We start from the raw sequence: 14,320 nt of genomic DNA, 5'->3' as shown, positions 1-14,320 counted from the left end.
AGTATGACAATAGAGTATTCTACACTAAGCATTGCCACTTTTTGTGCCGGTCAATCTTCCAGCACTAGGGAGAATATGGTAGAAGTGAAGGGAAAGCTATTCATTTCCCGCCCATGCTAGGGAGGGACTCCAGCTGAATGCCTTGCAATGGAATAATTAGTGGTTTTCAAATAGGTTCATCTTCTAACCTTTGTCTGCCACAACTGAACATACATAGATTTTTGCCTACAGTATTCAGCCTTGATGTGTCATCTGTGCAGTGTACAGCTCATTCATTTATTGTCTTTTCTATATGCAGTTCCCGATGCTGTATTGTCAATCGGGGATTTGTGAAGCTTCCTACTCAGGGTCTCTAGGCTTATTGTCCCTTATTGTGAAATTCCTTTCTGTATTGTCCCTGCAGCGTTAAAGCTCATCGCTGTTTGCTGTGCGAAACAGTCTTTACAATGCGATTTGTACATCACAGCGCTTTTTCCTCGCATTTATTATCGTACAAGTTTTTACCACATATAGACCTTTACCACTCATGGTTTTACCATACATTCAAGGTAAATGTAAATGTAAAATGGCTTTTGTATAGCGCATTCTGTCACTCCAAGGAGCATCTTGGCGCTGTGAGCCACCCCAGAATAGAAAAAGGGGGGTAAGCTGGAGCAAATCTTGTGCAGATAACCCTTACACCAAAGCCTTACAGGCAGTGTCAGTAAGCGTAAAAACCCAGGTCTTTAAGGCTTTCCTAAAAAGAGCTTCTGATGGAATTTGACGAAGCGCAGGAGGAAGTTTGTTCCAGGCTCTGGAGCCTAACACTACGATGGATTTTCCACCTTTGGTCGCTAGTCTGAATTTTGGAACAACTAGCAAGTTAAGGTGGGAGGATCTCAGCAGATACACCTCCCTACTCACGTTAAAGGACATAGCCTTGACCAGATTTGGTCACAGAATATCCCTCTCACCATCAATTCCATTACCCCATGTATCTGGTCGGACCATTTTTTGATCAACTTTTCCATCACTATCACTGAAAGCAGGAAACAGCTGTTTCAGCAAGGAGGGAAAGTTAGACTCTGGAAGCACGCTGACCTCCCTGCCTTTATTGACACTTTAACATTATCCCTCCCCCTGTTAGACCAGGACATTGAAGGGATGGAAAAAACTTTTTCTAGCAAGCTACTTCAGGCAGCTAATGTTCATGCCCCTTGTTCCAACTTCCCTCGCTCCCGCACCCAAGATGCTCATAGGTGGTTTACACCGCACCTTAAAACCTTGAAACTGCAAGTCCGTCAAAAGGAGCGAAAGTGGCGAACAGCGTATTTAGATCTCGACAAGGCCGACTACTGCAGGGCGCGAAAGGAGTATCAAAAACTCATCCACAAACACAAAACCGATTACTTCTCTGAAAAAATCCTTCTATCTCGCAACAAATCCAGAGAACTGTTTAAAATTGTGGAGAGCCTCAGTGGTAGCGACAGAACCTCCTTAGCTGTGGCTCCAACCCAGGACCTTTGCAATACACTAAACGCTTTCTTTTTTAATAAAATCTGTGCCATAAAGCAAAGCATTCCCATCATCTCATCCCCCCCTCCGACTGATCTTTACTATAACCCATCCACTTTGGAATCTTTCCCCCCCATTGATGCTGCCTGCCTATCTAAACTCCTTTCTAAAGTTAAGTCGGGCTCCCCTGAGGACATCTGCCCCCCATATATTCTGGGCGAGGTGGGAACTGCCATCCCGGAGAGTATTCTCTCTATGCTGAACGGATCCCTCTCTCAGGGTTTAGTCCCCGCCAGTTTTAAAAAAGCCCTCCTCATCCCTTTGCTGAAAAAAGCTGGGGCTAATCCATCGGACCCCCTTAACTATAGGCCCATTTCTCTGCTGCCGTACTGCGCCAAACTTTTGGAGGCTCATGTCTGCGATAGTATCTCCAAATTTTTGGAAGACTCACAGTATCTTGCGCCTAATCAGGCTGGCTTCCGCCCCCTTCACTCAACTGAAGCAGTCATCGTCTCAGTCCAGAACACTCTGAGGCGGAATGCCGATGAGGGGATCCATCAGGCTTTGGTGCTACTAGACTTATCAGCGGCATTCGACACGGTTGACTATACCATCTTGGTCAACCGTGTCGAACAGGCTGGTCTCAGGGGCTCGGCCTTGAGCTGGATCCGCTCATTTATTACTGGCCGCACACAATCGGTGAGGCTGGGCTCCTTTACTGCTCCCACCATCCCCACAACATGCGGAGTCCCTCAGGGCTCCTCCCTGTCACCGCTGCTTTTTAATTTATATTTATGCCCCCTGCTGTACTCTCTCAGGAACACGGGAGTAACCATACTCAATTATGCGGATGATCTGCAGCTCATCTTCCCCTTAAACACCGAAGACTCAGTGGCAGTGTTTCAAAACACCATGTCTCACATCCTGAGTTGGATGAGCTGCAGTCACCTGAAACTCAACCCAGGCAAGACTGAGTTGGTCTTGCCTGGGCGGAGCGCATTGAGCTGGAACCCTGGTTTCTGGCCAGTCAGCATGGGAGCTCCACCATCCAAGTCGCTCTCGGTCAAGAGTCTAGGAATTCATCTTAGTGAAGATCTCTCTCTGAAAAGACAGGTCGGGGCAGTGGTGTCCTCCAGCCTATTCCAGCTGAAGAAAATCAAGAAAATTGCTCGTTTTTTTTCTCTGGAGGCGCTCACACAGATTGTCATCTCCCTGGTTCTGTCCAGATTGGACTTTTCCAACAGCCTGTACCTTGGGCTCCAGGTTGGTGAGTTGAAACGCCTCCAGCTGATTCAGAATCAGGCAGCCAGACTAATTCTTAACCTAACTAAGAGGCAGTCTGTTAGATTAGGCTTAAAACAACTACACTGGCTGCCTGTTGAGCAACGGGTGGCTTTTAAGACCGGGTGCACTTTATTTAAGTCCTTACATCAGACTGGCCCCCTATTCATTAGAGACCTGTTCAAAAAATACAATCCCTCTCGGAATCTCCGTTCCATGCACAAATACATTCTGATTGTCCCTTCTTATAAAAGGAAACGTCTTGGAGGCTGCTGCTTTGACCACCTTGCAGCTACCTTCTGGAACTCTCTTCCCCTGCACCTAAAAATGTGTGACAATATTCTTAGTTTCAGACGTTCCCTTAAAACATGGCTCTTCTCTCAGGCGTTCTGAAAAGCTCCTCCATGCGTCCTCTGGCTGTTGCAATGTGTTCCTGTCTATAGCGCCATGAAGCCCCCGGGCGAACGAGCGCTCTACAAATACATTTCAATATCAATATCAATATCAATATCAATTCCGAGTTGGAAGATGCCGTTTGAAGTTTTTGGAGAGATATCTAGGTCCTTGTGCGTGATAAGCTCTAAAAGTAATGATCAAGATTTTAAATAATAGACGCTTATTGATAGGCAGCCAATGGAGGGCACGGAGTGCGGCCGAGGCCGATGATTTCCTGGGCCAGCTCAGGACAAGGCGGGCGGCGGCATGCTGGACCATCTGCAACCTGTGTAGCACGGTCTTATTCGCTCCCGCATACAGGCTGTTGCAGTAGTCCAGTCTTGATGTAATAAGTGCCACCGCTACCATCTTTATCGTGGACAGAGGAAGGAGGTCGAAAAACGTCCTTAGCATTCTGATGATATGAAAACAGGTACTTGCTACCCCAATGGCTTGTTGCTTGAAGGATAGCACATTGTCGAACTTAACACCCAGGTTGCGGGCAAAGGAGATGGTGTTTGGGGGAGCTTCAGCTCCTTCAGGCCACCACTGCTTGGGGGAAAACAGGTTTTGCGGGCCAAATGGAAGTATTTCTGTTTTTCCAGAATTGCACTTCAAGTGATTGGTCTTCATCCATTCAAATGTCGCTGTTAGGCATGTTTTAAAGTTATCTTCCGCTTGTAGTGACTCCCTATCGAGTACCAGAATGAGCTGCGTGTCGTCAGCGTAGGAAATAGTGCTGATCTGATACGAAGAAATTAGCTCAATCAGAGGTACCATATAAAGATTGAAAAGTATTGGGCTCAGAATAGAGCCCTGTGGTACCCCTGTTTAAATTGGTCTTTCATCAGATCTGAAATGGCCCAGCACAGTGATTTGTCGTCTTTGGCTCAGAAGTTTTTGAACCAGTCTAGCACTATTCCACCTATCCCTGCGCTCAGGAGACGGTCAATCAAGATGGTGTGGGAGACCGTATCGAAGACCGCTGATAGATCGAGTAATATCAAGACGGCCTTCTTCCCTAGATCCATAGCGGAGCGCAGGGATTCAGCAGAGAATAAGAGTGCCGATTCGGTCGAATGTTTGGACCTGAATCCCGACTGGTTCAAATGCAGGATGTTATTGTCTTCTAGATATGTAGTAAGTTGACTATTAACGAATGACTCAGTCAATTTGGATAGCAACGGCAGCAGTGAAATGGGCCTTAAGTTGGAAAGAATAGTAGGGTCAGGTAAAGGCTTCTTCTGGAGAGGTTTAACCGCAGCTAACTTCCATTCTGATGGAATCTCTGCCGTTGCCAAAGATGAGTTGATAATCCCATTAACTATGGGATTTACCTCATTGGCCAGGGCTCTTAAGAACATGGGAGGACACGGATCGAATGGTGATCCAGACTTGCTGGACAAAATGGCCTGACGTGATTCCTCCAGGGAAATGGGCGCAAAGACATTGAGATGAGGTTTTTTTAGATTGTTCATTCCATTCGCTTCTATAAGTGTGTTTCCAGTAGGGATTGAAGTTAAGGTTGGAGGTGGAAATTCCTTGACGATGGCTTGAATTTTATTGTCAAAGTAATCTGCTATGGAATTGCACAGTGATAGCGAGGGCGGAATATCTTGGGCAAGTGCCCTAGGATTAGTAAAGCTATTTACAATCTTGAATATTTCTTTTTGATCATTTCCCGAAGAGGTAATGGCCTCTGAGAAGTGAGCTTTTTTTGCTAGTTTAATAGCAGCATGATACTGCCTACGTGCTGCTTTATAGATCCTATGGTCTTCTTCCGCATATTTTCTACGCCATCTGCGCTCTAATGATCTCACTTTGCCTAGTTCACTCTTCAAAGTGGGGGAGAACCAGGGGGCACTTCTTTTATTTCTGTTGCCTATTGTAGTTTTTCCCCTCAACAGGTCTGGTTGGTTACTGAGAGTTGTAATCCAATCACAAAAATATTGATTATCTATTGCGGTGTGGCCAGATAGTATAGGTTTAGTCTCTGTTACATTTGTTAGAAAATTTGGTTGGGCGCGGACTTTTTCCCAATCAGGTTTCTTTCCTCCTGTCGATCTTATTTTGGTATCTCTGTGGGTATTATGGGGTGAGTTTAAGGTCACCTCAAAAGGAATAAGTTTGTGATCAGACCAAGTTTGGACTACTGGGGATGAACAGGTTAACAGGTTAAAATTTGAACAAATACAGTCCAATATGTGGCCCGCGCTATGTGTAGGTTCATTGTTCAACAGGGTAAGACCAAGCACATTAATTATTTCCGTGATACACATTACTCCTGGGTCATTAGGGGAATCAAGATGGAAATTTAGATCCCCTAGTAATGTGAAATGGGCAGCTCTGAGCGTCAAATTGCTCAGTACATCCCCTATGCTCTCTAGGAATTCTTGGGGTTGCCCCGGAGGGCGATATACCAGGGCTCCAGAAAATGACAAGGAATCATGGATATTTAAACAGAAGGCCATAGACTCTGCTCCCTTTATATCAGATAGTTCATAGGTAGTGCAGGTTATGGTGTCACGGTGAATAATAGCCAGACCCCCTCCCCTTTGTTCTGGTCTATCTAAACGCTGGATTTGAAATCCTTGTGGGAGGGCTACTACTATGTCTGGGTTACACCAGGATTTTAACCACGATTCAGTTATGAAGAGCCAATCCAAATTTCTTTCTGTAATCAAATCATAAATGTGCTGTGCATTTTTACACATAGATCTGGCGTTGATAAGCCCCCCTCGTAGAGTGGTGGATCGTGATTTATTTTTGTATGTTTACTCTGGCCAGAAGGTTTTCTTACAGTGTTGGCAGTGAATTGGGCCGTACCATGTGTCGGGTTTGAGGGTTTCATGGCAGTGCGAAGAGGAATTGTTCAGATAGAAGAAACGATCTAGACATACCGGGACCTGTGTTATGTCGTATATTCCCCGTGGCCCTTGGCGCTTCCTTGGCGCTGACGGACAGGACTCTGGCATGACTCCGGCGTGAGTCCGGCGCGTCCGCAAATCGCGTCCGCTACGCGAAGAGTGGACGTCCCTTTTTATAATAGACTAGAGCGCGTCACAGCGCGTCTCACCCTCAAGATGGCCGCCGCGTTTCCCTTTGACTACTCGGGACTGATCTCTCAGCGTCTATGCTCAGCTGAGAGCGGCCCGAGTAGCGGAGGAGGTAGGAGAAGCTTCAAAATAAAATTACAAGTGCTCCAGAATGCTAGTTAAAATACACTGCCTTTTCAGTCAAGCAGGGTACAAGGTAGTATCAATACGCTAAAACGAAGCAGAGTAAGGGATAGTGCAAAGAACCTCCCGGCTTCCGCCTCAGGAGGGAGAAAAATGCTCAGGCTTACAACAGACGCCGAGACAAGAGAAGCCCTTTTATAATAGACTAGAGCGCGTCACAGCGCGTCTCACCCCCAAGATGGCCACCGCGTTTCCCTTTGACTACTCGGGACCGATCTCTCAGCGTCTATGCTCAGCTGAGAGCGGCCCGAGTAGCGGAGGAGGTAGGAGAAGCTTCAAAATAGAAATTACAAGTGCTCCAGAATGCTAGTTAAAATACACTGCCTTTTCAGTCAAGCAAGGGTACAAGGTAGTATCAATACGCTAAAACGAAGCAGAGTAAGGGATAGTGCAAAGAACCTCCCGGCTTCCGCCTCAGGAGGGAGAAAAATGCTCAGGCTTACAACAGACGCCGAGACAAGAGAAGCCCTTTTATAATAGACTAGAGCGCGTCACAGCGCGTCTCACCCCCAAGGTAAGTATGGGAGTTTGACCCCACCCAAAGATTAAAAAAAATTAAAATATATATATATATCTCCAAAAGAAGATTCTTCCCCAAAAGAAAAAGAACCGGAGGGACACAGCGGGGGACCAGGAACAAAACAACTTTAATGCTGTACAGGAGGCATGACTCGTTTCGGCATTTATTTGCCTTAATCATATGCCAATCACCACAAACTGCCATCCGCTGCTTTTTACTAGTGTTCAATTTTACTCCCATTGGTGGAAGCCCAGCTGAGATGATTGGTCTCTCGAGCACTGTGACCCCCAAAGATAAAAAAATATATACATATGTTCGAGGCATGTGGGCTGCTGAATTCATATCTATAGCATAGATCGCCGCCTAGTGTTGGGTCCGGATGATTGCACATTGTTGTCCTGGAAGAGTCTTCGAAGTATCACGAGATAGGTGGCTCCTCCCCTGGACTACAGTGCGCATGGGCATCGACTCCATCCCCAGATTGTTTTTTTCCGCCATTGGGTTCGGATGCATCTTTGATCACTCAAGTTCGGAATCGATAGAAACTTTCTTTTCGGTCCAAAGGCCTTTCCTATAGCGTCGGTATTGTCTTGCGTTCGGTGCCCAGCTCTGTTCCGGCTCAATTCCCGAGTCGGACATCCAGAGGAGTCGCGTGGCTCTTCGGTGCTCGAGGCCCAGTCAACACAGCCAGACTTATTCGACGACACATCATGGAACGGAGCCCGTTCAAGAGATGCCCCGTGTGCAACTCGAAGTAGCCCCACATCGATGTCCACCCGGTGTGCAACAAGTGCCTGTCGCCGGATCACGATGAAGCCAACTGTATGGCTTGTTCTCGTTTTCGCTCCAAGAAGACGATTCGACTTTGGCGCGTGGCGCGCCAGGAGGCCCAGCAGACGGCCCCTGACCCGGTGAACATTTTCGAGGGGGAAGAAGCAGAAGAGCAGGAAGATCGAGAGCCGATTTCAACTGCAGCGGCAGAGATCGACTCCAACTACGACACAGACGTCGAAAGGCTCGACACAGAAGACGTCGTCGACGAGGTAGGAGACGACAATGAGGCCTATGGGGCCACGGAAGATAGCTCAGGTGAAGAGCTATGCCCCGTTCGAACAATAACTAAGGCTCAGGTCGAGGGATCGCCACATGGCCTTACCCAAGATCTTGCACCTGGATCCACGGTCTCGCCTCCGGGCCCGGCTACGGACACTTCTACGGAGCCGCCATTGGTCAAATCGAAACTGAAAGTTAAAGCTTCGGTCTCGACAAAACAGAAAGTGGTAGAGGCGCCGTCAAAACAGAAAGCGCCTGTCGCCTTGGTCGGCTCCACGTCTTCAGACCTGTCGGTGCAGTCGAAGCCTAAGAAGGTTGTCGAACCGGTGAAGTCGCTCAAGGGCGTCGAACCGAAGACTGGGCCATCGAAACCGCTTGTCAAGGCCGCCGACCCGAAACCATCGGCGCCGAAGGCCGTCGACACAGACAGAGGACTCGGAGCTCCGAAAGCTGTCGATCCTGCACGTCGGCCCGAAAAGGCCGGAAGCACTGTCGCCCTCGAGTCTGCACATGGTGGTGGATCAAGAACACCTATTGGGTCAACGAAACCGTCCGCATCCTTCACAAAGCAGGTGTCGGACTCGTTGCAGCGCATCAAGGACAAGGCTTCCGCGGTCGAACCAAAGGATACTTCCACCCCGAAGCCCGCAGCCAAGCCGCAAAAGTCGACGGCGCCGATCCAGTTCACGCTGCCGCCGAAAGTGGCGCCGAAGGCGTTCGCGCCCCGGACGGTCGTCGACGCGTCCATGAAGGTGTCCACGGGGCCGAAGCCTACCCCTGCAGTTGTAGGCACAAAGCATCTACAACCTCTTCTGGAGGAGCAGTCGGAACAGTTTATCGACGCCGACACCGGTAAACTTTCCATCTACAAGCGAAAGATCACACCGGCACAGCCTATGGAGTCCTACACAATTCCTTTGAAGAGGAAAAAGGCTTCTGCGGATTCCCCAGTTCTTGTTGAACTGATTATTCCACGTGCTCAGGACACTGCTCCAATCTCGCCCACTTACTCAGATGTGGAGGCTGGGGAAGGGGTTGATGAGGAGTACAACTACCCTGCCGACACTGATCCGGAGGATCACCATGACACATGGGCAGATGCTGGGGACCCGGGGGATCCGCACACTGCCCCGGACACTCAAGTATATACTGGCAAAACCTCCCCTACTGAGGATTCTGCGGCATTTAATGCACTAATTGAGAGGGCAGCTAAAAATCACGACGTCCAGCTGCATGCTGACCCTATTGAAGTGGACTTTCTGTTTGATACCTTTTCCACCTCTGAAAAGACTGTCAAGACTCTGCCAATGCTGAAGGGTGTCTTGAAACATGCTGCAGATATTTTTAAAGAGCCCACACGTGCCAGGGTTATAAACCCCAGAATTGAAAAAAAGTACAAGCCGACACCTGGCGACCCTACCTACATCAAGGGCCAGTTGCCGTTGGACTCCCTGGTTGTTTCTAATGCCCGGAAAAGGGCAAATTCACAGACTACTGGTGATGCTCCTCCCCCTGACAAGGAATCTAAGGTGCTAGAGGCATCAGGGAAGAGGGTGGCGGCTCAAGCGGCCAATACCTGGCGTATTTCTAACACACAGGCGCTCTTGGCCAGATATGACAGGGCACACTATGATACACTTGAAACCCTGTTACAACACTTGCCAGATGAGTATAAGGAGGCAGCTGAGATGCTCATTCAAGAAGGGAAACTCATCTCAAATGCTTCTATTAAGTGTGCACTGGACGCAGCGGACACCGCGGCCAGGGCCATTAACACCATTGTAATGTTGCGGCGTCAGGCCTGGCTCAGAATCTCCGGGTTCAAACCGGAGATACAGACCACCATCCTCAATCAGCCTGTAAACCCTGATCACTTATTTGGACCTGAGGTGGACACCACCCTGGAAAAAATCAAAAAAGACACCGAAACTGCGAAGTCTATGGGGGCTCTCCAGTCCCAGCAGTTCAGGGGTAGTACTTTTCGTCGCTCAAGCAATAGAGGTGTTTCCAGAGGCCAGATGTCCCAGCAAACACAGTACACTATAAGTTGTGCACAAACCTCTTACAACAAGCAGAGTAGAGGCGGCTATCGTGGCAACAGCACCAAGGGCAGAGGTCGTGGAAACAACAACTCCCGATCCTCCGTCGCCAACAAACAGTGACGCCTTGTCACTGCCCCCCGACCATACAACACCTGTCGGGGGGAGACTCCAACAGTTCCTGCCAGTCTGGAAATCCATCACCACAGACAGGTGGGTCAGAAAACTTATCCAGTACGGTTATTGTCTGGAGTTAACATCCACTCCACCCAACATCCCCCCAAAGCACCGTCCTATGTCAACAGAGCATTTGCACTTATTGCAGCAAGAAGTTATATCCATGCTGCAAAAAGGGGCAATCGAGCTCGTGCCAGTGGAACAAAGAGGCTCGGGAGTGTACTCCCTGTACTTCTTAATCCCAAAGAAAGACGGGTCCCTGCGACCCATACTAGACCTCAGGCCCCTAAACCAGTACATTCTCTCAGAACACTTTCATATGCTCACGTTGCAGCAGGTTCTTCCGTTGCTCAATCAAGGGGATTTCCTCGCAACATTAGATCTAAAAGACGCATATTTTCACATTCCACTACATCCGTCACACAGAAAATACCTCAGATTCACCATTCAGAATCAGCATTACCAATTCAAGGTCCTCCCTTTCGGAGTGACCACGGCGCCCAGGGTGTTCACAAAATGCCTGGCGACAGTGGCAGCGCACCTCAGGAGACAAAACGTTCACGTCTACCCTTATCTGGACGACTGGCTTGTCCAAGCAAAGTCAGCCCAGCAGTGCGCTGCCAACATGTCCCACACCATTCACCTTCTTCACGATCTGGGATTCTCACTGAATTATCCAAAGTCACACCTTCAGCCCACCCATGTGCGGCAGTATCTAGGCGCGACAATAAACACTCTGGCAGCCACAGCACAGCCAACTTCACTGAGGATCAACAGCATTCAATTGCTGATCCAGAAATTCAGACCGCAACACTCGCTTCAGGCACGAGTGTTCCTGCAGTTGATAGGCATGATGGCCTCCTGCATCTTTATAGTCCCGCACGCGAGACTACATATGCGTCCGCTTCAGGAGTGCTTGGCACGTCAGTGGAATCAGGCTCACGGACAGTTGAAAGACCTAGTGTTGGTGACCGGTCGGGCATACAACTCTCTGCATTGGTGGAATCCACGCAACCTTTGCAAGGGCCGACCGTTCCAGGAGCCTGTGCCACAGATCATCCTAACGGCGGACGCTTCTCTCCAGGGTTTGGGAGCTCATGTACTCCACTACACTGTGCAGGGACTATGGACGACGCAGCAAAAGAAGATGCACATCAACCACCTAGAGCTGATGGCAATCTTCATGGCAATGAAGGCATTCAAAATACATCTGTGCAACAAAGTTGTGTTGATCCGGACGGACAACATGACAGCCATGTACTATATTCAAAAGCAGGGAGGTACAGGCTCTCCACAGTTGTCTCATCTGGCTCAGAGCATGTGGAAGTGGGCCATTCAGAGGAACATCTTCCTCATGGCGGAACACCTCCCGGGCAAGGACAATCAGATGGCGGACCTGCTCAGCAGGTACAGCCACCAAATGCACGAGTGGGAAATACATCCAGCAGTGCTCCACCCGTACTTCCAGCAGTGGGGTCATCCAGAGATACACCTGTTCGCCACAAGGGAAAACGCCAAATGCCAAAGCTTTGCCGCCAGGTTCCCGCACCCACAGTCGCAGGGCAATGCGATATGGATGAACTGGTCAGGCAAATTTGCGTACGCTTTTCCTCCAGCACCTCTAATACCGCTGGTGGCACGCAAGCTGAAGCAACACTCGATGACACTCATCCTAGTTGCTCCAACGTGGGCACGCCAACCATGGTACACCACGTTTCTAGAACTTTCCGTGGTACCGCATCAAAGGCTGCACCTCACACCCAGACTTTTGACGCAGAACCATGGCGACATTCAGCACCCAGATCCGCAACAGCTCAACCTGGCGATCTGGCTCCTGAGGTCTTAGAGTTTGGCTACCTCAACTTACCTCCTGAATGCATGGATATCATACGGGAGGCAAGAAAGCCCACCACCAGAGCATGCTACGCAGCAAAATGGAAGTGGTTTGTCCTTTATTGCGTGGACCACGACATTGACCCACTTGACACGTCCACGCACGACATCATCTGTTATCTGTTGCATCTTTACAAATGCAATCTGGCATATGCTTCCATTCGGATACATTTATCCACCATAGCGGCTTATCTCCAAAACAGGCAGCATCTCTCCCTTTTCCGAGTGCCTGCCATTAAAGCTTTTCTAGAGGGGCTCAAACGAGTCATTCCTCCCAGGACCCCACCTGCTCCTGAATGGAATCTTAATGTGGTACTCACCCGACTGATGGGTCCATCTTTTGAGCCTCTACATTCATGCGAGATTCAGTTCTTAACATGGAAAGTGGCTTTCCTTATAGCCATTACGTCACTGCGACGTGTTAGTGAGCTCCAGACGCTCACTGTACAAGACCCATTCATACAGATTCACTCCAACCGGGTGGTGCTGCGCACTAACCCTAAATTTCTTCCAAAGGTGGTTTCACAGTTCCATGTCAATCAGACTATTGAACTGCCTGTGTTCTTCCAAAATCCAGAGACAGTGGCTGAAAGAATGCTCCACACTCTTGACGTCAAAAGGGCTTTGATGTACTACATTGATAGGACCAAAGATTTTAGGAAGACGAAACAACTCTTTGTTGCCTTTTCTGCCCAACACAAGGGCAACCCCATTACCAAGGCAGGTATAGCCAGGTGGATCGTTAAGTGTATTCAGATTTGCTATCAAAAGGCTAAGCGCACTTTAACAATCCCCCCCAGAGCCCACTCCACCCGTAAGTTGGGGGCCTCCATGGCTATCCTTGGAAATATCCCTTTAGAAGACATTTGTAGAGCAGCCACATGGTCTACCCCACACACATTTACTAAACATTACTGTGTAGATGTGCACTCCAAGCAGTAAGCAGCTGTAGGGCAGGCTGTTCTAAAGACACTTTTTCAAACGTCTGAAGCTGGCACAGGCGGCCGCCGCTAATGGAGGGACTGCTATATATTCTATGCTATAGATATGAATTCAGCAGCCCACATGCCTCGAACTGAATATGCTACTTACCAGTATGCATCTGTTCTTGGCATGTAGGGCCTCTGACATTCATATCGCCCGCCCTCCTCCCCGGCGCCTGTAGCGGCTGCAGAATTTACACTTACTCTTAGCATGGCCATCGCTTACACTATTACACTCCATCTTTGCCACAATGGCTAAAAACAATCTGAGGATGGAGTCGATGCCCATGCGCACTGTAGTCCAGGGGAGGAGCCACCTATCTCGTGATACTTCGAAGACTCTTCCAGGACAACAATGTGCAATCATCCGGACCCAACACTAGGCGGCGATCTATGCTATAGATATGAATGTCAGCAGCCCTACATGCCAAGAACAGATGCATACTGGTAAGTAGCATATTCATTTTTTTTTCTTCAAACTGACCTTACTAATACTTACCCAAATTAAGCGAATAAGGTGTGGTAATGGCACACGAGGTAAAAGCATATGCGAGCTAAAAAAAAAATGTGGGGTAAATAAATGCGTTATAAAGGCATGCAATGTTTTTACCAGCCTCGTTCCGTCATACAACCGTTTTTGCTTGGTGCTCTATTGTCCATGCAGGATGCAGCTCTATGGTGTCTGGTCACTGCAGTCTGCAGCTTTATGATATACTATCTGTGCATTGTGCATCTCAGTGCTGTACTTTCCTTTCAGGTTGCAGTTCCAGAGTGTCTTGTTGCTGCTGTTTGTGTGATTTCTTCATTATTGGATTTTTCATAGATTCGGATGCTTAAGTCGTTCTCCGTCTCCAAAATGGGAGTCCAGTTGTAAGATTAGAAAGCAGAACAATGTTAAACATAGCCTATAAAGGCTATAAAACCTTTACTTTAATAAAATATCTCCAGCTCTTAAAAGAACCACATTCCAACCAATCAACCTGCAGCACCCTCTAAAATACACCCCTCAAAGGCTTCCTTTCCTCAGATGTTCTACCGCACATCATGTATAGGGAGTCTCACTTGAGCTCTGCTCAGTTAAACTATGTTTTTTGCTAAATACAGAAGGATTACCTTTACTTCAGTCTTTAACATCAACAGCAAATCTGACTGCCGGCATTGTCAAACTTGACTAAAATAGGACTTATCAGGCAATGCGGAACGTGT

The 14,320-nt window shown here is 48.4% G+C and overlaps 1 protein-coding gene across 2 annotated transcripts in view; it reads left to right on the top strand.

Moving 5' to 3' along the window:
- NUP188 (nucleoporin 188) overlaps positions 1–14,320 on the top strand; it is a 761,473-nt gene that overhangs the window by 313,620 nt on the left and 433,533 nt on the right. The window lies entirely within an intron of this gene.

This window comes from Lissotriton helveticus, chromosome 5_1, assembly GCF_964261635.1.
Source record: "Lissotriton helveticus chromosome 5_1, aLisHel1.1, whole genome shotgun sequence".
Classification (NCBI taxonomy): Eukaryota; Metazoa; Chordata; class Amphibia; order Caudata; family Salamandridae; genus Lissotriton; species Lissotriton helveticus.
Note: the sequence above shows the minus strand (reverse complement) of the source record. Positions and strands in the feature narration are given on the sequence as shown.